This window comes from Podarcis cretensis (assembly GCF_951804945.1).
Source record: "Podarcis cretensis genome assembly, chromosome: 1".
Taxonomy (NCBI): Eukaryota; Metazoa; Chordata; class Lepidosauria; order Squamata; family Lacertidae; genus Podarcis; species Podarcis cretensis.
In genome coordinates, this window is record NC_137170.1 from 112759677 (window position 1) to 112783279 (window position 23603).

A 23603-nucleotide genomic window follows, 5' to 3' on the forward strand; every position below is an offset into this window, starting at 1 on the left:
CTTGTTTCTCTTGCTCATCAGTGTTTCATTTCTAAATTGAGAGGTGCTGAGGGAGGTCCATCATTCCTCGTAGTAGTGAGCACAGGTGGACCTGTACCGATTGGTTAGGATGGTCATCACAAAAAGATGAGGTTGCTGTATACCCAGTGGGAATTCCAAGCAATAGTGACAGCTGACTTACCCCCTGCTCTGGCCGGGACCAAATCTACCATTGTCACCCCTAGGGGAGAGAGGACTTTACATTGATGCTCTGACTGTTTTGCCAGGAACACCTCTGCTTGCTTCTTCTATTTACTTGAGGATGGACAAGATAGTGTCTACCCATAGTCAAACAACAGTTCCAGATTGATTTCCATGGACGGCACTCACATTTGCTTTAGAAAAAATCTGAACATGGCTTCCAGTGTAAATCTGGAAATTGCCCATCTAGACAAAGGAGGTAATTCATGCTGGACTTTTCCCTATTTTTTGGCTTATCTCTTTGCAACCAGTTAAAATGATTGCCTTAACCACAGTCTTTATATAGTGCACATTTATCAACCTTACTAAAATATTGCTGTATATTAACCATTTACAAAGCTGGAGATTGGAGTTGATTAATTTAACGTCCGTCTCAGTCCCAAAATGTGGGTTTGTGGTTAACACCGTGGTGGAGGAGCAAATCCCATGCACTGTGCTTGCAATATGACAAATACACAAGCTCTTTCTCATGCTCTCCTTCTGCAGATTCTGCTTAGGAAAAAAAAATGCATTTCTCCAAAGATAAACGCCACAGCCCTGTAGCTTTGGATTAATGCACTTCTCTGTTTCCAAAACACAAAACATTTACAATATTGAGCAGGTCTGACCTGAACAAATTTGGCGTAAAGATAGTGATTTGAAGAGGGATCATTTTTTATCTCCGCGTGTAGAAGAATATGTCGAAAAGCCAATCAGTTCTGTCATGGACCAGGATGGTGGTTAAGAAATGGAAAACATCTCTGCTAGCAGGTACAACTCTTCATTCTTGACAACTGGCTGGTGCAGTATTCTTGCATCTTGATTTATCGAAACAGATGGTCTATAAAGTTGATTTCTGGACAGTGTCCACCATTCATTCAAGTATTCCTTCAGAATGAAATGCGTCAAGAGACTAAGATCTAGGAGGACATGGAACTCCCAAATGCCCACATGACCTCTACTTCAGTTTAATCAGGAGCCTGGTGAGCCACAGTCAAAAGGCCAGAGTTGTAGGATTACAGTGGACTCTCAAGTTGTGAACGTGATCCATGCAGGATGCATGTTCACAACCTGTGTCTACGCCCGCGCGGGTTGCGATTCGGCGCTTCTGTGCATGCGCAAAATGCAATTTTAGTGCTTCTGTGCATGTGCAAAGCGCCGAAACCTGGAAGTAACCCGTTACAGTACTTCCGGGTTTTGGTGGTCCACAACCCAAAAAAACGCGACCTGAAGCGGCTGTAACCCGAGGTATGACTGTATAGGCAGCCTTCCTCAAACTGGTGTCCTACACTTGTTGCTGGACTGTAACTCCCATCAGCTGCAGCCAGCACAACCGATGCCCAGGGATGCTGGGAGTTGCAGTTCCAGCTTAGAGAAGACTGAATGAGACAGGTGTTGTCTGGATCTTGCCTTTCCTTCCCATTGAGGTTATTTGGGCAATGCATATTTTAAAGCTGATCCTGCTTTGCCTTTACACCTTAAGCTGTATCCCCATCACCCCTGAAACCCAGTACGATAGGTGTGTGTAGGGGGCTGTAGGCTCGTTTTTGGTAGTGAAATGTCTTGGTTCCAGCTGTACACTTTGAAAAATGACTTTTCTTAAATCATCTGGCCTCTCTTTTTCACCACTTTTGTGTGAAAATGTGTAAGAATGTGGTTTTAAGTACTCTGTCAACTTCAAGCAATCTGTGAGGCTTGCTTAGCAGATTTCTTTGACTCCTCACTTAATCGCAGTGTTCAAAATTAGCCAGGCGCAACTTTGCACCTGACTATTGGCCACCTGCAATCAAGTGAAGATGCCTGGGCGCTAGGATGGTGCCTAACATCTCCACCATCTGAAGGTACATGTCTGGGGAATCATTGGACCTTGCCTGTTTTTACACACTTAATACCACATCCTGCAGACTTTGAGCAGTTATATTTTATCTGCATTTGAATTTCAGGAACTAAGATGCTTTTTCTGTGCAGCCTGAGCAGGAGCAGTGAATAATGTTATAGTTGTTGTCCCTTGCCCTGCTCACAGTTGAGAAGAATTATCCCTACATTATGAATGGTTTGTATCGCCATTCAGAAAGGCATAGGCCAATATATATATATATGTGTGGACTGTCCCTGGATCAAGTGACTTTTCGTCTTTGGGTTCTCAAAGTTCTTAACCTAGCTCAAGGTTGTCATCTGAACTAGCCAGATGCTTAGCTGATAATCGCAGTCAGTGCATCATTTGAAAAATAAAGACTTTAGAGCCGTCGTTCCCCAAAATGCAACTAGACATTCCGTATTGACGACTGTAACCTTGGTTTAAGGAGCCATTTGGTGCCTAGCTTATATATCTGAGTTTCAACGCTGCTTGGCAGCTGTACTTTTTATGGGCTATATCCCTTATCCAGCTCTGTCTGCTTCCCTTTCCTTTGACTACACTCAAGTTCCCTCAGTAGGCTTCCATTGGTTAGCCACGCAGTCATCCAAGGCTCCAATAGGCCAGTTGACCACGTCACTGAGTCACATGATACTCTGGTAAATCAGCTATCATGTGCCTTGGGTTGTTGGATTAAAGTTTCAAAAATAGTGACCCAGTTTTGCTGGTCTGCTTATATACATATGCACACAACGTGTGTGAACTCCTGCCTTAACATGTGTGGTAATGGAACTGTGAAGACAGTTCTGTACTGCAGAGATTATTGCAGTGAACACCAATACTCTGTCTCCGTTTCCTTGATTAGTAGGGGAAATTTAGCAAAGAAACACACAATTATTATGATTAAAGCATTTATGTGCACAACATGGAAAACAGCGAGTAAAACAGCACTGAGGCATTTACTGAATTCATATCCTGCCCTGCCTGCCACAGGAGCCCAAGGCAGCAAACAGATCCACAATTGAAAGCAAAAACATTCCAAAACAATTGAAACATTGTAAGAACAATTACAGTTGAAAACATCTAAAAGCAGTTACAGTTAAAAACATTGTTCTATTTAGTCACCCCGGGCTTGTCAGTACAGAGAAAAGTGGGGGTTAGTTACAGCTTAAATAAGGTGTATATATAGTGTGGAATGATAGTATATTAGTGGAGTTGTCATTTTACTTCTCCACTTCTTCTCTACTTTACTGTGGCCCTTTCTTGCTAGGGTAGCATTGAAAACTAGGTTTCTGCTAGGGCTGTACACCAGGTTCATAGACTACTCATAGAATGGTAGAATTCGAAGGGACCCTGAGGATCATCTAGTCCAACCCCCTGCAATGCAGAATATGCAGCTGTCCCACATGGGGATCGAACCTGCAACCTTGCCATTATCAGCACCACACTCTAACCAACTGAACTATGTATTGTGGGCCCACCTGCTTATTCTGCTAAATGGGACATTGTTTGTTTATATGCCACTTTCCTCAAAATTGTGTCCAAAGTAGCTTACAACATGTAAAATGGGCAACAATAAATATAAACAATGAGAAATGTTAGAAACAATTAGATATAAGCATATCAATAAATACAAAAAAATTATATTTGTATGAAAATGATATAAATACGCTAACCTAATTCAACAGTTTAAACTAAACATTGTATAAAGTAACCTAATTAAATAACTTCAACTGAACAGGAAAGCGAGTAACGCGAACACGAAAATAGAACATTTTCATGTTTCAGACAATGCAACAGATTAGACTGGTTTGGAGGGCTCTGAATGTGAGTTGTGTTGGGTTGAGATACCCTTGGCTGGGTTGCAGGGTCCATATTAATTCAGGGCTGTCTGAGGGCGATGTGTAGATCGGAAGAAGGAGATGCAATCATCTTCATGGTAGACGTTGAGGGTGGGCGGCTGCTTTCCTACCTGAGCTTTTCTTCTTCCTGCCAGGCTTCTCCTCCTTCTCACCCCTGAAGCAGCACCTTGCAGGATTCAATCCTCTTAGAGTCAGTAGAAAGATTTATCCCTGTATAGTGCCGGTAGCTGGTGATGTATGGAAGTGAGAGCTGGACCATAAAGAAGGCTGATCGCTGAAGAATGGATGCTTTTGAATTATGGTGCTGGAGGAGACTCTTGAGAGTCCCATGGACTGCAAGAAGATCACACCTATCCATTCTGAAGGAAATCAGCCCTGAGTGCTCACTGGAAGGACAGATCCTGAAGCTGAGGCTCCAATACTTTGGCCACCTCATGAGAAGAGAAGACTCCCTGGAAAAGACCCTGATGTTGGGAAAGATGGAGGGCACAAGGAGAAGGGGATGACAGGGGACGAGATGGTTGGATAGTGTTCTCGAAGCTACCAGCATGCGTTTGACCAAACTGCGGGAGGCAGTGGAAGACAGGAGTGCCTGGCGTGCTCTGGTCCATGGGGTCACGAAGAGTTGGACACAACTAAATGACTAAACAACAAAGTGCCGGTAGCTACTCCTTCGAATGCAAGGAAGACGCTTGCTCACTGAATCATAGACTCAGAGTTGGAAGGGACCACAAGCGTCATCTAGTCCAACCCCTGCAACCCCTCTTTCCCCCAACATGGGGCTCGAACCTATGACCAAGTCATATGATCAAGTCTCCTGCTCTACAGACTGAGCTATCCCAGGCCCTATCATGAGCAGCAGCCTGCAGTCCTGTTTTATGGCTTTTTTGTAGAGTTGAAGTATTTTGGAATAAGCTATTAAGGTTTTAAAAAAGGGAACATCTGTCAACATTATTACTTTTATTCACTTTGCTTATAAAGGAACGCAGCACAACTACATTAACGTTGCTGATGCACTTACCCAATTTGCCGAATTACTTTTTGTTTACACAGGATTTTGTTAGGCAACTGTGTGGCATTATTTAATGACAGCACCATCTCAAATTAAATTACAGCTTGTGTTCACCTACAAATTACTACTTTGCTCAAAATGAAAGAGTTGAGGAAGACAAGAAAGGAAGCATTTTAAAAATTTACGGTTTTAGAGGGAGGAAGTAGCAAGTTGGCTTGTGAAGAGAAATATTTACTGGTGTGTGAGTCCCATCCCCCCTGTATTTCATAGACATTTATTTCTATTCTACTACCACCTGGATTCCACCCTAAACAGCAGCCTCTCCGTTGATGCCGAGCTGGACAAGCATATTGGCAAGGCAACTACAGCAATGTCTCACCTCTCAAAAAGGATATGGGAGAATTTGATGCTAACATCCAATACCAAGATGAGCTGTCAGGAGTGACGCCTCAATGCCTTCCACATGTGATGTGGCAGGAAAATAGTCTATCACATGGCAGGACAAAGTTTCAAACAAAGATGTGCTCTCCCGAGTCTACATTCCCAGCATGTTTGCACTCCTATCTCAGCGACATCTATGCTGACTTGGTCATGTTCACAGAATCCCCAAAGATGTGCTTTATGGGGAGCTGGCTTCGGGCACTAGGCCCATTGGCAGACCAGCTCTGCTTTACAAAGTTGTCTGTAAACATGACATGAAGGTTGGCAATATCAACCTCTCTATGTGCAAATTGCTTGCAGAAAACCACAGCGCCTGGAGACAGACAGGTCATGTATCCACAGCCGTGACCAGAGGAGGAATGACTACTGGGAGGAGCACAGAGAAGAAATGCCGTGGTGCATCTGCAGCAGCACAATCAGAAACATTCATCTGCTCCAGCTGCAACAAAATGTGTCTCTTCTGCATCAGTCTCTACAGCCACAAGAGGCACTGCAACCTTCCAATAGTTTGACTTCACCCCCAAAGGTGCAGTCCTCCATTTACTCCCGAGATAAAGATGCCAACACATTTATGTTGTGGCCCATCCAATACATTCTCACTAGACCAGGGTTTCCCAAACTTGGGTCTCCAGCTGTTGTTGGACTACAGCTCCCATCATCTCAGTTAGCAGGAATAGTTGGCAAGGATGGTGGGTATTGTAGCCCCAAAACAGCTGTAGACCCAAGTTTGGTAAACCCTGCACTAGACTATCTCCACCCCCCCCCCAATAAGTGCAGATAGGTCCATGTCAAGGCATCACATTATATATTTTATTTCCCTACCCCTTGAATGTCGTGGGCTGGAGAAAACATATTCTGATGTTGTACAGCATGGGAAACACGCATTGCATAAGATGGAGTGTTGCTGCATATCGTGAATGATTGAGACAGATGGGGTGAGCTCCCATTGCTCTGTCCCAGCTCCTGCCAGCCTAGCATGCCAGTGCGAGTAGATAAATAGGTACCGCTGTGGCGGGAAGGTAAACAGCATTTTTGTGCATTCTGGCTTCCATCACACTGTTCCGTTGCACCAGAAGTGGTTTAGTCATGCTGGCCACTTGACCTGGACAATTGTCTGTGGACAAACGCCAGTTCCCTTGGCCTGAAGTGAGATGAGTGTCACACCCCCATAGAAAACGCACAGAGAAATGCAAGAAAATTTGGATTCATTCAACTGAGACGCATGGTGGAAAAAGAAACACAAAATAATTGAATGATACAAACTTCCAACAGATTTATATTCCTTAAAAAACTGAGCTGAAGAAGGCATTTACTCTGAAACAGGGCCCTGTCCTGGTCACCACTACTGAGTCGTACATCTGATTCATACTACGGATACTTCTTTTTGGCCCTATTTGATTCTTCATTCTGACTTTATATAATATGGACTCTTTTTGACTGCCATTGAGACTTGTATAAAACTATTGTTGTGTACTGGTATTTTATGTACCTTTATACTATATCATTTCATATTTGAAACTACACTATTTCTGTACTTAAATGTTGTGTTTATACGTCGTGTTTAAATTTACTATTAGTTTAACACTGGTATTCTTAGCAGAATATACACGTTTTTCTCCTCTACTCTCGAGTAGGAATTATTCCTTGTATTGAAACTTTTGGCCAGAGCTCTTGGTATATCCTGTTTAGTGTACTTTCAACAAGAACTCCAATTTCTTTAACACCCCCATAGTCACCTTTGACTGTACTTAGCCATCCAGGGGTCCCCCCCATTTTTTTTAACTACAGGTGGTGGGAACTTTTGATCCTCCAGATGTTGCTGAACTCAGCTCCCATCAGCTGCAGGAAGCATGGCCAATGGCCAGGGTTGACAGTTGTGGAAACAAGGGTTCCGCACTCCCACTCCACCACAATGCTAAGAGGTACCATAACCATAGCACACTTCTCTGGCAGCTCAGAGCACACCCGTGGCAGGAGAGATGGCAGGAATATCTAGCACAAAAATTGCTTTCCAAGGCAGCACAGCAACTGCAACATCCAATGTAGAAAAGAAGGCAGCAGAGTTAATTAAAAATAAAAGCAAAGCCACACTGAGCTAGGAAATACCATAAACTGAAACTGGTTTGGAGTGAGAATAAAAAGGTGTGGGAGGCATGTAACTCAGAAATACCTCAATTTCAGAGGAATAATTTGTTACAATGTCTTGTTGTTGGAGCGGGTTAATTTAAAAAGGGCAGAGCCTTGACTAATCCACGTCTTCATTTGAGGACTAGGGGTTTTTTTTGTTGGAAAGAGATAAGTTGACATCAATGAGGATTGTTTTCAAATCTGTTTGGCTGTAGCAACAGTAATAAATATTTACAGGTGGCCTACTTTTGGGATTGCAAAGTATACCTTCACAGACCTAGATTTGTCAAGATTCATGCAAAACACACATAATTTCAGACAGGGTTGCTGGAAGTCAAGCTATTCAAATAAGATGTGTAAATCTGCTAAGTGATATTTATCTTTTCCGATTGCTCTTTGTCTTGAGCCTGGTGAGGTTTTTCTGGATGGAAAAGCAATCTGCAAAAAGGGAAGAGCACTTCTAAATTCCGTAGTAGGACAGCTTGCCAGCAACCACTTAAAATTGGAGTGATCAAACAGAAAGATGAAAACATCCTCCCAACCCTGCCTCACCAATGGATAATGCCACAATGTGTAAACACATCTTAACACAACAGACACCACTTCACTTATTTTAAATAGAAAGTGACCCAGTTACTGAAGGAGAAAGACCTTGGATTTAAAAAGCAGACAACCAGTCATGTTTTTGCTTATGAATCCTATTTACAGAAGTTGTTTTAGGGTATCCGCTTTTGAGCGAAGCATGAGAGGTGGAGGCACACCAAATTTTAGTCACACAGGGTGCCACTGAAAATTGAGAGACAAAGTCCACCACTGCTCTTTATACCACTTAAATTTGTGTTGTCAGTTTGAATATTTGGTCAGTTTCAGCACTGGTTGTTTGGTGAGTGTGCCCAGTTCCACTCTCAAATTGTATAGGTGCCTGGTGAGGAGAAACATACATTTGCCTCCTGACACAAGGCCTCTGAGAGAGCTTTCTTAACTTCTCACTCATTCTGCTAACGCTGAACTATTCCGAATACACCTTGTATTGTTATGATACCTTGGTAGAATATTTCTTTTATCCCCCCCCTTCCATCCTTCTTTTTAAAACCTCTTTAAACAGTAAATTATGCAGTTGTCAAGATTAAAAAATAAATTATTTATTTTTGTGGTTGTTTTGGATTGCAAGCAAGGGCACTGTGCCCCCTTTTCACTCTGCATAGCTATTTAATGTTAATACAAAACATTAAAGGGATGAATTTTAAACAATTAAAATAATTTCTACCTGCTGCAGCACTAGTAACATTTTTCCAAAGAGCAAAACTTGAATAAATAAAATAAATGTGGAATAAATCATCTGCATGGAATGTGGCACTGGAGAAATAGCGTCTGCCTCTGTATGAGAAGAATGAAAAAGGACTAGGCTGGAAGAGTAAACAGCATTTGCACAGAGGTGAAAAATATTCGAGAGAGAGAGAATATCTCACACATATGCACATATTTGTTTATTTTTAAAAATATGTTATATCCCCTTTCAAGGCAATTTACAAATAACACATGTAAAACATGTGTTAATCTCAGGGTTGTGTGTTCGAACCCCACGTTGGGCAAAACAGTTGGTTCCTTCCAACTCTACAATTCTATAATTCTGTGATTCTAAACTTTTGAATAGGGGCTTTGTGGCTGATTTTAGGATGCAGGCAGGCTGATGCAAAGGTGTGTGTTTGTGTGGAGAGAGACAGAAGGGAAAATTATGCTAGGTAAAAAACAAAATTATGCTAGGTAAACATCTCAGAAGAGATAAATGTAAAAGACATAGGAGAACTTGCCGACTGTGGATTCAGAGTGTTGAAGTTGAATGACAAAGTTACCTCAGAGGATTGCGGGTAGGAGGAAGAAAAAATAAAAACTAGAAAATAAAAAAGAAGCGATGTGAGGGAATATCAGTAAAGTGTGTCTGAGGAACTAAGACGAATTTTCAGCAGAAAATCTGAATGTGCAAATTGTCACACTTCGATTTTACTGTCAACATTAGGGCTGATCCAAAATTGCTCACTGTTATCCATGAACATTTGCAGCGCTGCCGACAACCACCCTGCTGCCTCCTTTCCATTGTGTGTGTTGCTGTTTGAAGGCAGGGGTTGCCTGTCCTTAGAGAGATGTTGTGAAAAGGGGGAATTAAAGCACTGCAGCTGTAGTGACATCTCTAGTGCCTTCCCTGCATTCATATATCTGAAATGTTGGTTGCATGGAGGTTCTTTCGAGACATTCCATTTTCCTTACAATCCTGGAATTTTGTGTCAGTTGCACTTTGAGGAACCTGTAGCTCAGTGACAGAGTCCATACCTTAAATACAGAAAGTTCTAGGTTCCTTCTAAGGCAACATCTCCTTTTAAGAAGAACTTGGATTGTAGGGCTGTGGAAGATTTCTACCAGACAGAGCTTGGGAAGTTGCTCCCATCAGCTTCGGCTATCTTGGTCTTAAATAGATGGAGGGATAATTTGACTGCATCCAAGGCAGCTTCAGATGTTCAGTTGAATCAATGTTTCATCCTTATGCACAGATGCCACCTCTTTCCTGCATTCAGCTGCTACTACCCTGGAGGATGGCATCTTCTGGAGCTTGGAACATTGCATAGGAAAGAATCAGAGGTGAGGTCCATTGCCCATTGAAGGAACATGAAATAGCATCATTAATCTCCTGGAGCTATAATCTATGAAGCTCGGTCCCAGACACATCTGTGTCCTCGCAGAGACAAGCAATTGTTAATGAATGTGTTGCCTCTTTGAGTAAGAGCTGAATACCCTTGTGGGTACAGGTACCAGATGGTGGCAAGGCTGTTCCAAAAATACTGGAACTTGTCCCAAACGCTTCACAGCAATTTGGTTATTATTCTTTATTTATTTTTAAAAATAAATAAACAAACTCTGGGAATCCAAAATTGGCATAAGAATAACGCAGCTGTAGGAATCTTCCTCCAGCCTAACATTGAGTTAGGTTTCAAGGCACAAAAACATGGACCAGGATTCCACATGGTTATGAAAAAAAATAACAACCCATGTTCTCATTAATAAATGGAACCTGCAGCCATAAATCTGTGTTTTTGCATTGCACGTAGATCCATTGTGCAAGCTGGAGAAGCTGTTCGACATACTCATCTTCCCATGACTGGCCGTCTTTTTATTCGTTCCTTATAGCAAAATGCCTATAATGAAACCTCTAAGCAGTTTACAAGGAATATAAAAGTTATCATTAGATATAGTTAAAAGCCTGCCTCCAAAGTCCCCAGTCTCACAGCCCAGCTCTGCTCATGGCTGAGAAACCAATTTCCACATTGAGGGCCATATTTCCTTATGGGCAACTTTCCAGGTGCCTCTTGCCAGTGAGGGGCATGGCCAAAGGCAAAAGTAGGGAGAGCAATATTTAAAGGATATGTTTGTACAGTAGACTAGTAGTTTCTGCACACACACACTGTCCTCTATCCTCTACCCAGGCAAGCAGACACTATCAAAGTTCAAGGACAAGTTTCAAGCAGACTGGAAAGCAGGGACCATGAGGGATAAGTCCTAGGGACAGGTGGTGGTGCAGAGGGTTTAGGCCTGAAGGCCTGCATTTGGCCCCAAGGCCTGGGGTTCCCCATCCTGGGTCTGGCTCCATACCCACTTGCCTTCTAAAATTTGTGGCAAGCAGCCTAACCACTTTCTGTGGGGCTTTGTTGTGAGACAAACGTGTCCGCAAGGCAGACTATTTCAGCAAATGAGCGCTCAGCAAGGTAAATAAGAGTTGTAACAGCTAGCTTTTGTGGCTCAGACAGAATCATAGAGACCTTGAAATACTTCACAGCTTCCCAGAGACTATTTTAGCTGCAAATGACAAAGGCGCTGATGATTGCGCTACTGTAATTTTCAGTTAATGAGAACTCCTGAGATTTCTAACATGAACTGTGAATGTACAAATAATTTCTTTTTTTTCCAGGGCTCTTGCCATGAAGTACCATTTAATTAGGTCACAACTGGAAGTATTAGCTCATACATCAGCCAGAGACATAATTGTTCCCATTTAATGAAATATTTTTTTATAGCAAGAACTAAAATCTTTTAAGTGCCTTCAGTTCACCTTACCTTAAAGCAAGTGTGATACAAAAGAAACATTGAATCAATTTTTAGATGGCTTAACTTGACCATTGTGACTTACAGCTTTTTTATTTTTAAGTGTCTTTCAGGTCAAAGGCTGTGCCTTAGGCTTACTCTAGACTTGGCAGTCCGAACAGTATAGCGAAGTAAAATACAATGATGGCTCAATTTTTTAAATTGCTGGGTACATCTACTGGCAGGAAATATTGTCCCATACTGTGAGTAGGAAATGCCGCTAATGCCTAAATGAAAGTTTACTGAATATCACAGCGATAGAATTAGTTTGCCTTCAAAGTGGCCACGTTTTCATTTTATCAGTTGTGGTTCTGCTTTTCAAGCAAGTAACACACAGTATTTAGCTTATTTGTTTGTGGCAATGACAGCTCTCCCGAACATGGCTCTCTACAGATGTTTTGGTCTTTATAGGGCCGACAGGAGTCCAGCAGGACACTAGGTTGTAAAAACGTTGATCTGTGAAGTCACCCTCATGGTGTGTTTCACATCTTCTCTGTGTTTACCATCCAAAGCAAGATAAGATGCACAGGCAACTAGATAAAATGGGAAGACCAGGGGTGATGACAGCCATTACTGTTTGCCAAGACACAAAACTGTAAGCCAACGGCACAAACATAATACAAAACTTTGGTGCCTGTTTGGAGTCAACTAGAGAAGTTTGAGTTTTTTGGTTCATGGCACAAAACAGCACAGAACTGGCACTAAGCTTTGGCATCAGTTTGGGGGGGGATCCAGAATTTTGGGGTTGCATGTTAATGAAGCTGTGGAAATAGTCACCCGGTGTGGGAATGAGCTACAGTGGTACCTCTGTTTGTGAACGGGATCCGTTCCGGAGGCCTGTTTGCAACCTGAAAAGAACGCAACCCGCACGAGCGGGTCATGATTCGTCACTTCTGCGCATGCACATGATGTAATTTTGTGCGTATGCGCGAGCGGCGAAACCCAGAAGTAACCCTTTCCGGTACTTCCGGGTCGCCGCGGGACGCTACCTGAAAACGCACAACCTGAAGCAAACGTAACATGAGGTGTGACTGTATATGCCCTGGTTGTATATGCCCTCCTTGCACGCTTTGCTCTTTGGAGAACATTGCCATCACACTGTGTCTCTCCAGGCCCCACTAGCCTTTGAAAGAAGAGTGTTGAGACTTGAAACATACTACCTCATGTAGTAAATACTTACATGATTCATTTTGCTTGTTGTTTAGTCGTCTTAGTCATGTTGGACTCTCCGTGACCCACAGCATGCCTTGGAAACTCTCACTTTCTTCTCAAAGCTTCTCCTTTTTTATGTCCATGGAGTTTTCTTGGCAAAATACTGGAGTGGTTTGCCAGTTCCTTCTCCAGGTGGATCACATTTAGTCTAAACTTTCAGCTATGACCTGTCCATCTTGGGTGGCCCTGCATGGCATAGCTCACGGCTATGCAATGCTTGTTTGGGGAGGAGGGAAGAGCTGTTGGCTAGGTGGGCCCATGAGCACATGCCAGGCTTTCCCATCACTACTTATGGAAGAGGATGGTCAGCCATAGCCTGCCATTGAAACCTTGCTGGAGTGTGTGGATTGGTGTTGGGGTCACTTGGCCTGTTTGTTGATGCTTTCATTAGTAATAAGTTTCACCTATGACTGTGCATGTTGCTCAGAAGAGTCAGGGAAAGAAGCTGCAATATTTAGCGACACTCTTGGTACATTATATGGTGTTGCTTACAATTTATGCAGGTCACTTGCTGATAATTTAGAAAGCCTTTAGGTCATAAAGTTAAGGACTTAGCCCCGATTGATTTTTCCCCTGGTGGGACAATACTTAAAATCTGATTTAATGGCCTTCAGTGACTTAGCTGGCTGGCTGGCATTTTCTTTGCAGCCCACAAGATTTTAACTTCTCCTCTGTCGCTACAAAGATAATTTTCCTTATAATGTATCTTGTACTGAATGGGTTCTCTGGGTGATTTATGAGCACCCCGGTGTGAAACTCATATTCTGTAGAGATGGTTCAACAAAGTAATGTGTTAGCACTGCCTGAAGTAAGAAAGTCCACTACAGAGAAGCAGGAGTGGGGGGGGGGGGAGAGATGGAAGAGATGAAGACGATAGGTTGACAGTTCAGTGTTTGCGGCTTGGCCATGCTGGGTGTTCGATGCAGTGGACCCTCCTCTGCTGGAAGGGGTGTGCAGATGCTGGAAAGTCAACATGATAAGCAGGGATAGTCAGCATGGTGCCCTCCATAACCTGGTGGATTGCAGCTCTCTTTAGTCACTGAAAGTACAGCCATAGCACAGATAATGAGAGCTGCAGGCCAACAGTATTGGGAGGGCAACGTGTGGCTACCCTTCCTTTAGGGAAGAGGTGAGACCTGTTGCTTCCCTACTTGCAGAGGTTTCATCTGCCCTCACCAATTGCTCCCACTGATTTTTATTAGACAATGTAAATCAAGAAGACTTTTGGGGAGGGGGGTAAAAGCAGATTTAGGCCCTTTAGTCCAGCTTAGTAAGAATGGGAGACATGTTTTGCTGTCACCTCAATGACACTGCGAGTCCCCTTATCCTGCCTGAATTGGTGGGATCCTTTCACATCTATGGAAGAAATGAAAGACAGGTGATGGCCAATTTACAAGTGTCCTGTTGATGCTTGATTGCGCATACACATACAGTGCCAAACCCAGAAGTGACCCCCAAATGTCACTAAAACATCCCTAAAAGGGTGCGGGATGAGGCAGAATGCTTTACACAGGCCCCACAAATGCACGTGGGGGTCTGCAATGTAACCCTGTGCAAAATAAGAATTGCCTGTACATCAGAGAATTTCACACTGATGGGGGGGATGCAACCCTGGGAAATTTGGGATAGATAATCTAGGATATCTATGTAAAACATAATATACATTTTAAAGATCCGATGCAGATACTGGCTTATAATCTGAAACAGAAGGAATCCTAGGATAAGCGACCCCAATTCATAAGTGTGTTTCCAGCTGGGGTGGGAGGAAACAACACTTAAGAACCCACTTCAGCACTTCAAATAGTGTGTCATAGAGGTTGAGTGGTTCAGACTGTTGTTTCACCATGTTTTAGATTCAAAGCAGAGCCTCACTTCATAAAATACAAATCTTTGTATGTCTCCCAAATAACTGTAGTTGGGAAATCGCCAAATTGCTGTAGTGTGTGTGTGTATGAGAGGAGGGGGGGATGGGATTTGCATGGAATGTGCAAGCATTATAGACCTATCTGAAGTGATGAAACCTGTCAAATTTCAGGCAAATAAATGCAGGGGGGGGTGTGCGCGCGCATGCGCACCAGGTACATTTAAAGTTGATTTTGGGGGAGAGGATTGAGATTGTCCTCCAAAAATACACATCTACCTTGGGCAGAGACAGAACAAACCATGCCAGGCTCCTGCTTGATGGAGTTCATGACACTTTATTGAAATTTAAAAGTGTACACCAATACAGTGTTTGTACACAGGCCTGTGCAGTGGGGGTGCAGCCAGGTTCACTTGCCCCGCCCCCCAGGTCTTGGAGGGTTAAGCCAGTCAGGGGACCCTGCCAGGGGATTGGCAGAGTTACACTGTCATGCCAAGAATGCCCTGTGCCTCCCAGCCAACTGGGGACTTAATGAGTCAAATGGCCATGGGCGGAATGCCCACGCCTCTCTGTCTGCATGGCAAGGCTTCAATAGTAAAATCTGGACTTGCATTGTTACATATCAGTGTGTAACGTCAGATCAGATTAGGTGGTGGTGCTGCAATGGTGAGTCTCATGGACAGGGCTTCCGCTGCAGGCCTCAGACTAGCTTTGCACGGGCCTGCTTGTACATAGTATAGTGTGTGTACACACACACACACACACACACACACACACACACATGAGTCAGACAGATACTCTACTATAACTCACAGATGCAATGATTTAATGTCAAACTTTAATCAAATGCAACCAAGGCCAGAACAGGAATGAGATTGGGGTTGGGGAGAAGATAAGTGACTTAAAAGCAACCAACAGCAAGAGTAAAACCAACAGAACAACAACAACAAGGGTTTGGATTTTAGGAAAGAATTGGTCTGGATTGCAATAAGATCATACAAGTTCAACCACTACTGCCCTCAACTCCACAACTCTGAAAGTTGCTGTGCCAAGGAGATTCAATAGAAATGGAACAACTTCGGGCAAGTTACTTCCTCCCTAAAGCATTATGATTGGAAAGCGCAGGAAAGGTTATTTCTGGATCGGAAGCTTAAGCTATCACAAAACTTATCCACCGCTCTTTGCCCATCACCACCACCAGCAGTAGCCTTGTATTTCTCTTCGATACGATATAATGGGGGATCTGCTTTGTGCCAACTGAAAGTCAAAACAACCCTCTGAAGCAGATACAAAGCTCTGGGAGCAGGGCCACTTCTCTTCAGACCATGTGGTAGACATTGCAACTAGACTGCTGTAGCTGGTGCTGGGGAGCTAGAAGGCTCCATGATGCAACACAAGCCTATGCATGCCTACTCAGAAGTAAGTTCCAGTGAGTCCAGTGGAACATACTCCCAGGTAAGTGTATATAGGATTGCAGGAACAGGTTGTTATGAAGCTAGACTAGCTCTCCTGATATATTTTAAACACCTGGCATGCCAGAAGGTGTCATAGCTGGATGATCATCACAGTGTTTTGTTCTTCGGTAACCACAATAGCACAATCTAATTGTGTGCCTTACTCTCGGGTACAACGAACAATGAACACTGCTGGATTAAGCGAAAAGCTCATCTAGTCTAGCATCCTGTTTTCGGAGTGACTGTACAAATAATGTTGTGCATACAAATAGAACTGGAGAGAATAAGGTGGATGGCTTAACCTTCTTTCTGTCATCCATCTGTCTCGAGAGACGATGGAACATCAACGAGGCCAAGAGAGGGGTCTTGTTGTCTGGGCAGCCCAGCACCTCCATGGCGTAAGCAAAATAAGCTAAATTGACACTTCTGGGAATTAAGATCAGAACAGATAAACCGACACAAAATTTTTGAATGTACTATATAGGCACAGTCTCTAGGTTGTATCTAACATTAGTCCTGCTCAGAGTAGACCCATTTAAATCCCTGGACATAGCTAAACATCCGCCAAATTCAATGAGTCTGAGTATAACTTGGATACAGCCCTAGTTATAAATGTTCAGTGAAACCATGAGAACACGCAGTCTAAAGAGTGGAATTCTTGTACCACAAGAGAAAGATTCAAGAGAAAAATAAGGCCTATGAGGCATGCTATGAATGCAGTGTTGGAGAAGAACAGTATTTATGCTTCACAAAGAACAGCAGCATAAATAATTTCATAAAGAACTCATAACCTTCCTACTTGTAGTGCCAAGGCAAGTTATTGAACAGAACTGAAAGTGTTTAGACCATCTTCATCTCGCACAGGAGAGCCCTGATGGAGAAATTGACTAAACACATAAAAACCCTAAATAACACCCACGACTCGGACAAATCCATTGAAATATGGCATCCATTCATCCATCTCTGGAGAAATGTTTTCTCTTAACAAGGATGTTGATCTGCAATGGGTTCAGTTAAAGGAGGAGGAGTGGAGAGCAAGAATAGTTTTATCCTAGATTCTGGACTGTCTCTTTTTCCCTTTTCCTTTTTTCTCCCACTATGCTGCACATAGTGAATTCTCCCCCAAGGCCCTTTTTTATTGTACATCTGAATCTTACAGTACAAATAAATTTGAATTGACTGGTGTATACGGGTTTGGTGCTAATGTTCTCCTTAGGGGACGGGCAGTGCCGACCCCCCCAGACATCTGCTGCCAGCTGCCATGGTTATAAAAACTTGGAATCCTGTATGCCTTGCAGATGGTGGAGAAAGATGTATGCTCTCTGCTCCCCACATGTAATGGCTGGGGATTGGGAGCTGCTTCAAATGCAGTTTCTCTGGTGCAACTTTGCCGCAGCAGAAGCATGCTGTGTGTGAACTTGCTGGCTTTTCTGCACTTCCGGATGCTGAATTAGGTGATACCTAATATAGTGTGTTGAAAGTTACTCAAGGGGGATCTATTGGCACTAATGTCTCCTCAGTGGAGTAGGAATAATAATTCCACTCAAAGAATAAACACCCTGTCTCCTGCTTTGCCGGTTAATGCATACCATTGGTGGAAGGCGAAAAAGATCACTACTAAGGGGAAAATAAGGCTCTGAAACTTGGCGTTCATTTAACATGATCATATGCAATGTCAGCTTTTGAATGCGTACCGATTTTTAGCACCATGTATTAATTTGGAGGAAAATTTTGGGAATGCCCTTTGGGAAATTTGCTAGTAAGAAGTATGAGAGATTATTTTAATTTGTTCGTCGGTTGGTTAAATTAGTATTTGCATTTGTTCGCAAGCTCGTTACAATAATTCATTTTTAAAAAAATTATTTCCAGAAAAGTAGACAAAACAGGAATAATAAGGAAAATGACCCCCTCTTCCTCCCCCCGAAAGAGTACAGGTGCCAAAGTGATGCAGAGAAAGTCACTTCACTGATGGAATGAAGAGCTCTTTAGCGAAATGAGTTTTAAAAGCAATAAAAATGCAACATAGAATAATATAAAACAAAGACAGCAGGGATGGGGGGCCCCTGGCTGCAGAGCCAAATGTGGCCTTCTAGAACTTTCTGTCTGACCCTTGAGATTCTCCTAAGGCCACACCTGCTCTGTGACCCTTCTTCGCATTGAGCATTGATGCTATTCTGCCTGGCCTTTAATTTGAATTCAGCCTGATCTTTTATTTCCCTTCCCTTCTCTTCCCTCCCCCTCCCCTTTTATGAAGTTCACTCGCTTTGAGAACCCACAGCTAATTCTCCCCTGGCCTCCTTGCTGGCCAAAGTAGGACTAATTCAGCCAGCTAGCCCTGGTGACAATCTAATGCTTATTAGATGGATTTCCCCCAAATTGATTTCTGAACTTTGAATTTTATTGTTATTCATGTTTTTATACTGTGTTTCATGCTGCTTCTACAATTAAGTGTTTTAAATTTGTTGTTAGCTGCCCTGAGCCCAGTTTTCTGAACCGGGAAGGGTGGTGTATAAATAAAAAATTATTATTATCATCATCATCATCATCATCATCATTCTATTCTTTTCTCCTTTTTTGCTTGCCTGGATGAAGGATAAAATATATAAGGTTGTGAGTAGAAACCAACCTACTTCGCAAAGGGAAAACTTACAATAATTGACCTGCCCAAGTTTGCACCTGACCCTCCCCAGAATTGGCATGTGGCCCTCGAAAGGGAGTGCGGCCCTTGAGCAATATACATATGCCACTGCAAAGCAAACAAGAGCGGCGCAAGATGCTGAGCTACTCAAAAGTCATGGAATTGTAGAGCTGGAAAGGCCCTCTGGGTACATCTAATCCAATATTCTGCAATTCAGGAACCAGAGGATATGAAAGTCAGAGAAGGTCCTCTAGCGGTTGGGAATTCTAGCCCATAAGATCTGAAGGGTGATAGATTGGGGAAGGGTCCTCTACTTTCACATTATGGGGGGGGGGCAATGCTGCTCAGTGTAAGAATGCATAAATGTCTCTTTCACCTGTGGAGTACAGTGGTACCTCAGGTTACATACGCTTCAGGTTACAAACTCCGCTAACCCAGAAATAGTGCTTCAGGTTAAGAACTTTGCTTCAGGATGAGAACAGAAATTGTGCTCCGGCAGCACGGTGGCAGCAGGAGGCCCCAATAGCTAAAGTGGTGCTTCAGGTTAAGAACAGTTTCAGGTTAAGTACGGAGCTCCGGAACGAATTAAGTACTTAACCCGAGGTACCACTGTAATGGAAAAGGTATGGGCTAGGCTCTCCAGAGAGAACCAGAGGGTCTGCTTCCAGCCTAGATTAAGAGGAGGATTTACCAGTGCAGCCGTGTGGTTCACAAGGTACACAAGGTTGAGGAAGATTATTGCTGTGTGTGAAACAAGCTGCGTAATAGTACTCTCGCTGATTTGGAATGTCCGGAGTTAAAGATTTACTCAGAGCATCCCAAAGAAAGTCCAGACATAATCTGTAGTTACTATGGATGGATTGCATTTGAGGCTGTCCTATCACTCCATATCATTGCTTTTACAAGGCAACCAATTACACCCATGAGCTGATAAAAGCTCCTCTCACATTTAAAGCTCTTTCAAAGGTTGTAATGCTTTCTGAATTTCAATAATCCTCCCTCCCTTTTTCAGTTCTTCCAGACTGAGTTAAGGGCATGGGGACAACTTATTCAGGGAAAGAATGCACTATAAAGTGGTAACTAATAAGTCAAACAGAAACAAATTCCTAAATTGTTTTCTTTCTTTCTTTTAAAAATCATGTCTCCTATGCTTCCTCCCTCCCTTTCAGTCTTTAAATGATGTCATTTCCTGCAACAATTCTCTGTTTTGGGCCATCAACTCTCTCAGACAGTACAGATTAGTTCAGTGCTAAGCAGTGGATGGGGCGGATTGAGAAGATTAGAGAACAGGAAAATTAAAAAGGAGGGAGGAGGAATGCTTACAATGAGCAGAGGCAAAAAAAAAAAAAAAAATGAAGTGCAGGTTCCCAAAGCTGAGAACATTAATAAAATGCTGTATCTTTCTTTTCCCCCCCCTTCCTTCCTTCCTTCCTTCCTTCCTTCCTTCCTTCCTTCCTTCTAGGAGCACTCATCACCAGTCTAAGAGTGGAAACACATGCTCAGAAGTTTCACACTGGGCCACACCATGAGGCTGAACCTGTTCTTCCCACAGCTTAAATCCCGGAAGACTAGGGTGGGAATCAGAAGCATCCATGACCTTATTGAGGTGAGATCCTGCTTGCTATATGTACAGTACTGGTATAAATTGATTTTTATTTCCCTTCCACTACACTCTAGAACAGTGGTTCTCAACCTGTGGGTCCTCAGATATTGTTGAACTACAACTCCCATCATCCCTGAGCTCTGGCCTTGCTAGCTAGGGATGATGGGAGTTGTAGTCCAACAACATCTGGGGACCCACAGGTTGAGAACCACTGCTCTAGAACATAGGGTCAGGCTGTAGCTCCCACCGACACTCCAAGTGTCCCTGTTTTCCAGGGAGGACCCTGATTTAGAGAAGCCGTCCCAGTTTCTGATTTGATCCCGGAATGTCTCACTTTCCTCTAGGATGTCCCCATTTTCATCAGAAAAATCTTGGAGGGTATGGTAGGATGTCCCTATTGGAGAAATGTTGGAGGGTTTGGAGTTATCCAACCCCCAAGCTGTATAGGGAAGTTAAAAAAAAAAAGTTTAATGTTGTATTATGTGTTTATATATGTTTGAAGCTACCCCAGATGTGTGGGTTATAAATAGTAAAATTATCTTTATGGAATGGGGTGCCCCTATTTTCATCGGATAAATGTTGGAGGGTATGCACCTATCATTCCATCATGGCAGAGGCTGATGGGAACTGGAGTCTGACAGTGTTGGGAGAGTGACAGGGACTGCCCTGGAATGATCCTCCTATCGCCCGCCCTTCCAGAAGTTCCTTCTGCCGCCCAGGATCCCTCTATGGGCTTCTTGGGAATGAAATCCTTTCACAGCCCAAGCCTCAAGTCTGAAGCAGCCCAAGATTATTTGGGAGGATTTAATTCTCTAGTTTTGTCACAGCTACCCAAATGCCACCCAGCTGGCCGTCACTGTTGTCCTCTCCTAACACAAGACAGCCGGTGGTTGCTTTAGCAACAGCAAAGTGAAGGACATCAAGTATTTGCTAATTATTAAGGTTCTAAGTGTTTTCAAAAGGCCAGACTATGACTTTAGAAGGTAATAGCAAAAGACATTGGGGGGCGGGGGGGGGCGAGGGGAAGAATCAAATAAAAATTCATGCCACCAACCTTGAAGGTGCAATTGTCTCACCATGGGATGGTCAGTTCTGTAGAGAGAGGAGAGCCTTCCCCCTCACCCAAGAGCTCTAGTATAGGTCTGAACCATTGTCCCTTCATGTACAGTGGTTACAGGCACTTCAGGTTACAGACTCCGCTAACCCAGAAATAGTACCTCGGGTTAAGAACTTTGCTTCAGGATGAGAACAGAAATCGCGCGATGGCAGCGGGTGGCCCCATTAGCTAAAGTGGTACCTCACGTTAAGAACAGTTTCAGGTTAAGAATGGACCTTCAGAACGAATTACGTTCTTAACCTGAGGTACCACTGTACCTTAAATTTTCCTAAACTATCTGTTTATTTGCACTTCTTTTTACATTTTATTTGCACGGTAAGTTTTACATTTGCTCGGGGAGGGAGGATTTCTTGCTGTTGCTTTGAGTGTCAAAGTGAAACTTCTCTGAAGCCCTGGTGGGATCCTCAACTTACATCTCCTTTGCCAGGATGCCTTGATGTGAGGACCTTTCACAGTTGAGGCTCACGCCTCTCTGTTCTTTACTGTTCTATCCCACTATCAGACACCTGGATCTCACATCTTTCACCCCTTTTGCGCACCCCTGCACTCCCAAATCACGTCGCTCCCCCCTGCCTTTAGAACATCAGTTGTCTGAAGTTCATCTCTCATGCAAGCGAACTTTCGTTTTGTCAGCCAGCCTGTCTGTGGTTTTATTGTTTTCCTTCCCTGGTAGTCAGTCTCTTTTGAGTGCCAGTTTTATTGAGGCAAGAAATCTTGGTGAGTCAGTGATTGTCCTATCATCCTAAAGTCTGAGCTGCTGACAATGAGCAGACACAGGCTTTTTTAGCTGCCCAGTATTTTAGGGTGGTGGTGGTAGGGATGCAGATTGCAAAATCTCTAAAATCCCACCATTTCAGATTGTGGTCTAAGCACAGGAATAACATGTTTCAACACCCCATCATATGCCTATACAAGGGGGAAAAACACGTCTGGGAGGAGGATCCTAATTTCCAGATTTCTATATGCAGTGAGGTTCTTTTAAAAAAAGAAAAGAAAAGAAGACTTGCAATCTGGCATGGTTATGACTCAGCAAGAGTCGCACCCTATAATCCTTCTCTGCATGTGTTTCAGCTCTGTCCTCAATCCCAAATGGTGCTGAATAGAACATGAGACCTGCAGATTCAAATGGCTGCTGAATAATATTATCCAGAATTGGTTTAGCTGCCACTCACGTTCCCCATTAAAAAGCACAGACATCTCTATAGCCAGCAGAATGCAGCTCAGAATCATTGTTGCCCGTTGCATGTCCTTAATTGCAGAGCGGCTTCCATATACAATCACCACATCTAATCAGAGATATGATGATAAAAGTCTCAGACATGGCGACCTTTTGGGGACGCTCTCTACAAAACGGAATAGGTAGGGGAGGTGTGTTAGATGTTTGTAACATCAAGAGTAATTTGCCTTCTCTTATTCTAACCTTGGGAGGGACGCGGGCGGCGCTGTGGTCTAAACCACAGAGCCAAGGGTTTGCCGATCAGAAGGTTGGCGGTTCAAATCCAGACCAAAGTAGCAAAACCAAAGTAGCAAAAAGTGTTCCATACTATTCAACACAACATCAATAAATCATTATTTTATATGAACACACACATGTTCATAATAAGTTGTCCACTGACAACTTATTAAAAGGCATATCCAGGAACTTTACACCTTAGAAACCAAGCCCTTGCCATAGCTATCTGAATGTTTTAGGCTATTATTTATTTCATAATATCTTGATTTTCTTGAGAGGCTTTTAAACTTGCTGGCTTTCCCTCTTGCCCATTCATTGGATTCTAATTTCCCTTTTAGGAGACTGCAAATGATAGAGCAGGAATTGCTACTTGCAGATAATTAACAAGAGCTGGGCAAGTAATTTGCAGTGAATAATTCGGTACTTCTAATCACTTTGCTTGCAATTTATCTATGAATATCTTACTAACCGTCCAAAAATTTATTTGTTATTCATTGAAATCATTCGGCATTCAATTAGGAGTGGCAGATACAATTGTGCTCGTGGCTTCCGTTCTGCAAGATGACAAAAATCTACTCTGATGCTCTTAGTGGCTTTCTTAACATATGCTAGATATTT

General features: G+C 43.1%; 1 protein-coding gene across 4 annotated transcripts in view; it reads left to right on the forward strand.

The window, feature by feature from the left end:
- Positions 1–23603, forward strand: part of B3GALT1 (beta-1,3-galactosyltransferase 1) — a 339454-nt gene that overhangs the window by 61516 nt on the left and 254335 nt on the right. For all 4 annotated transcript variants that reach the window (XM_079982470.1, XM_079982469.1, XM_079982472.1 and 1 more), the window contains exon 2: positions 20275–20418. The gene's annotated coding sequence lies outside the window, so the exon portion shown is untranslated. The remainder of the gene's footprint in view (positions 1–20274; positions 20419–23603) is intronic.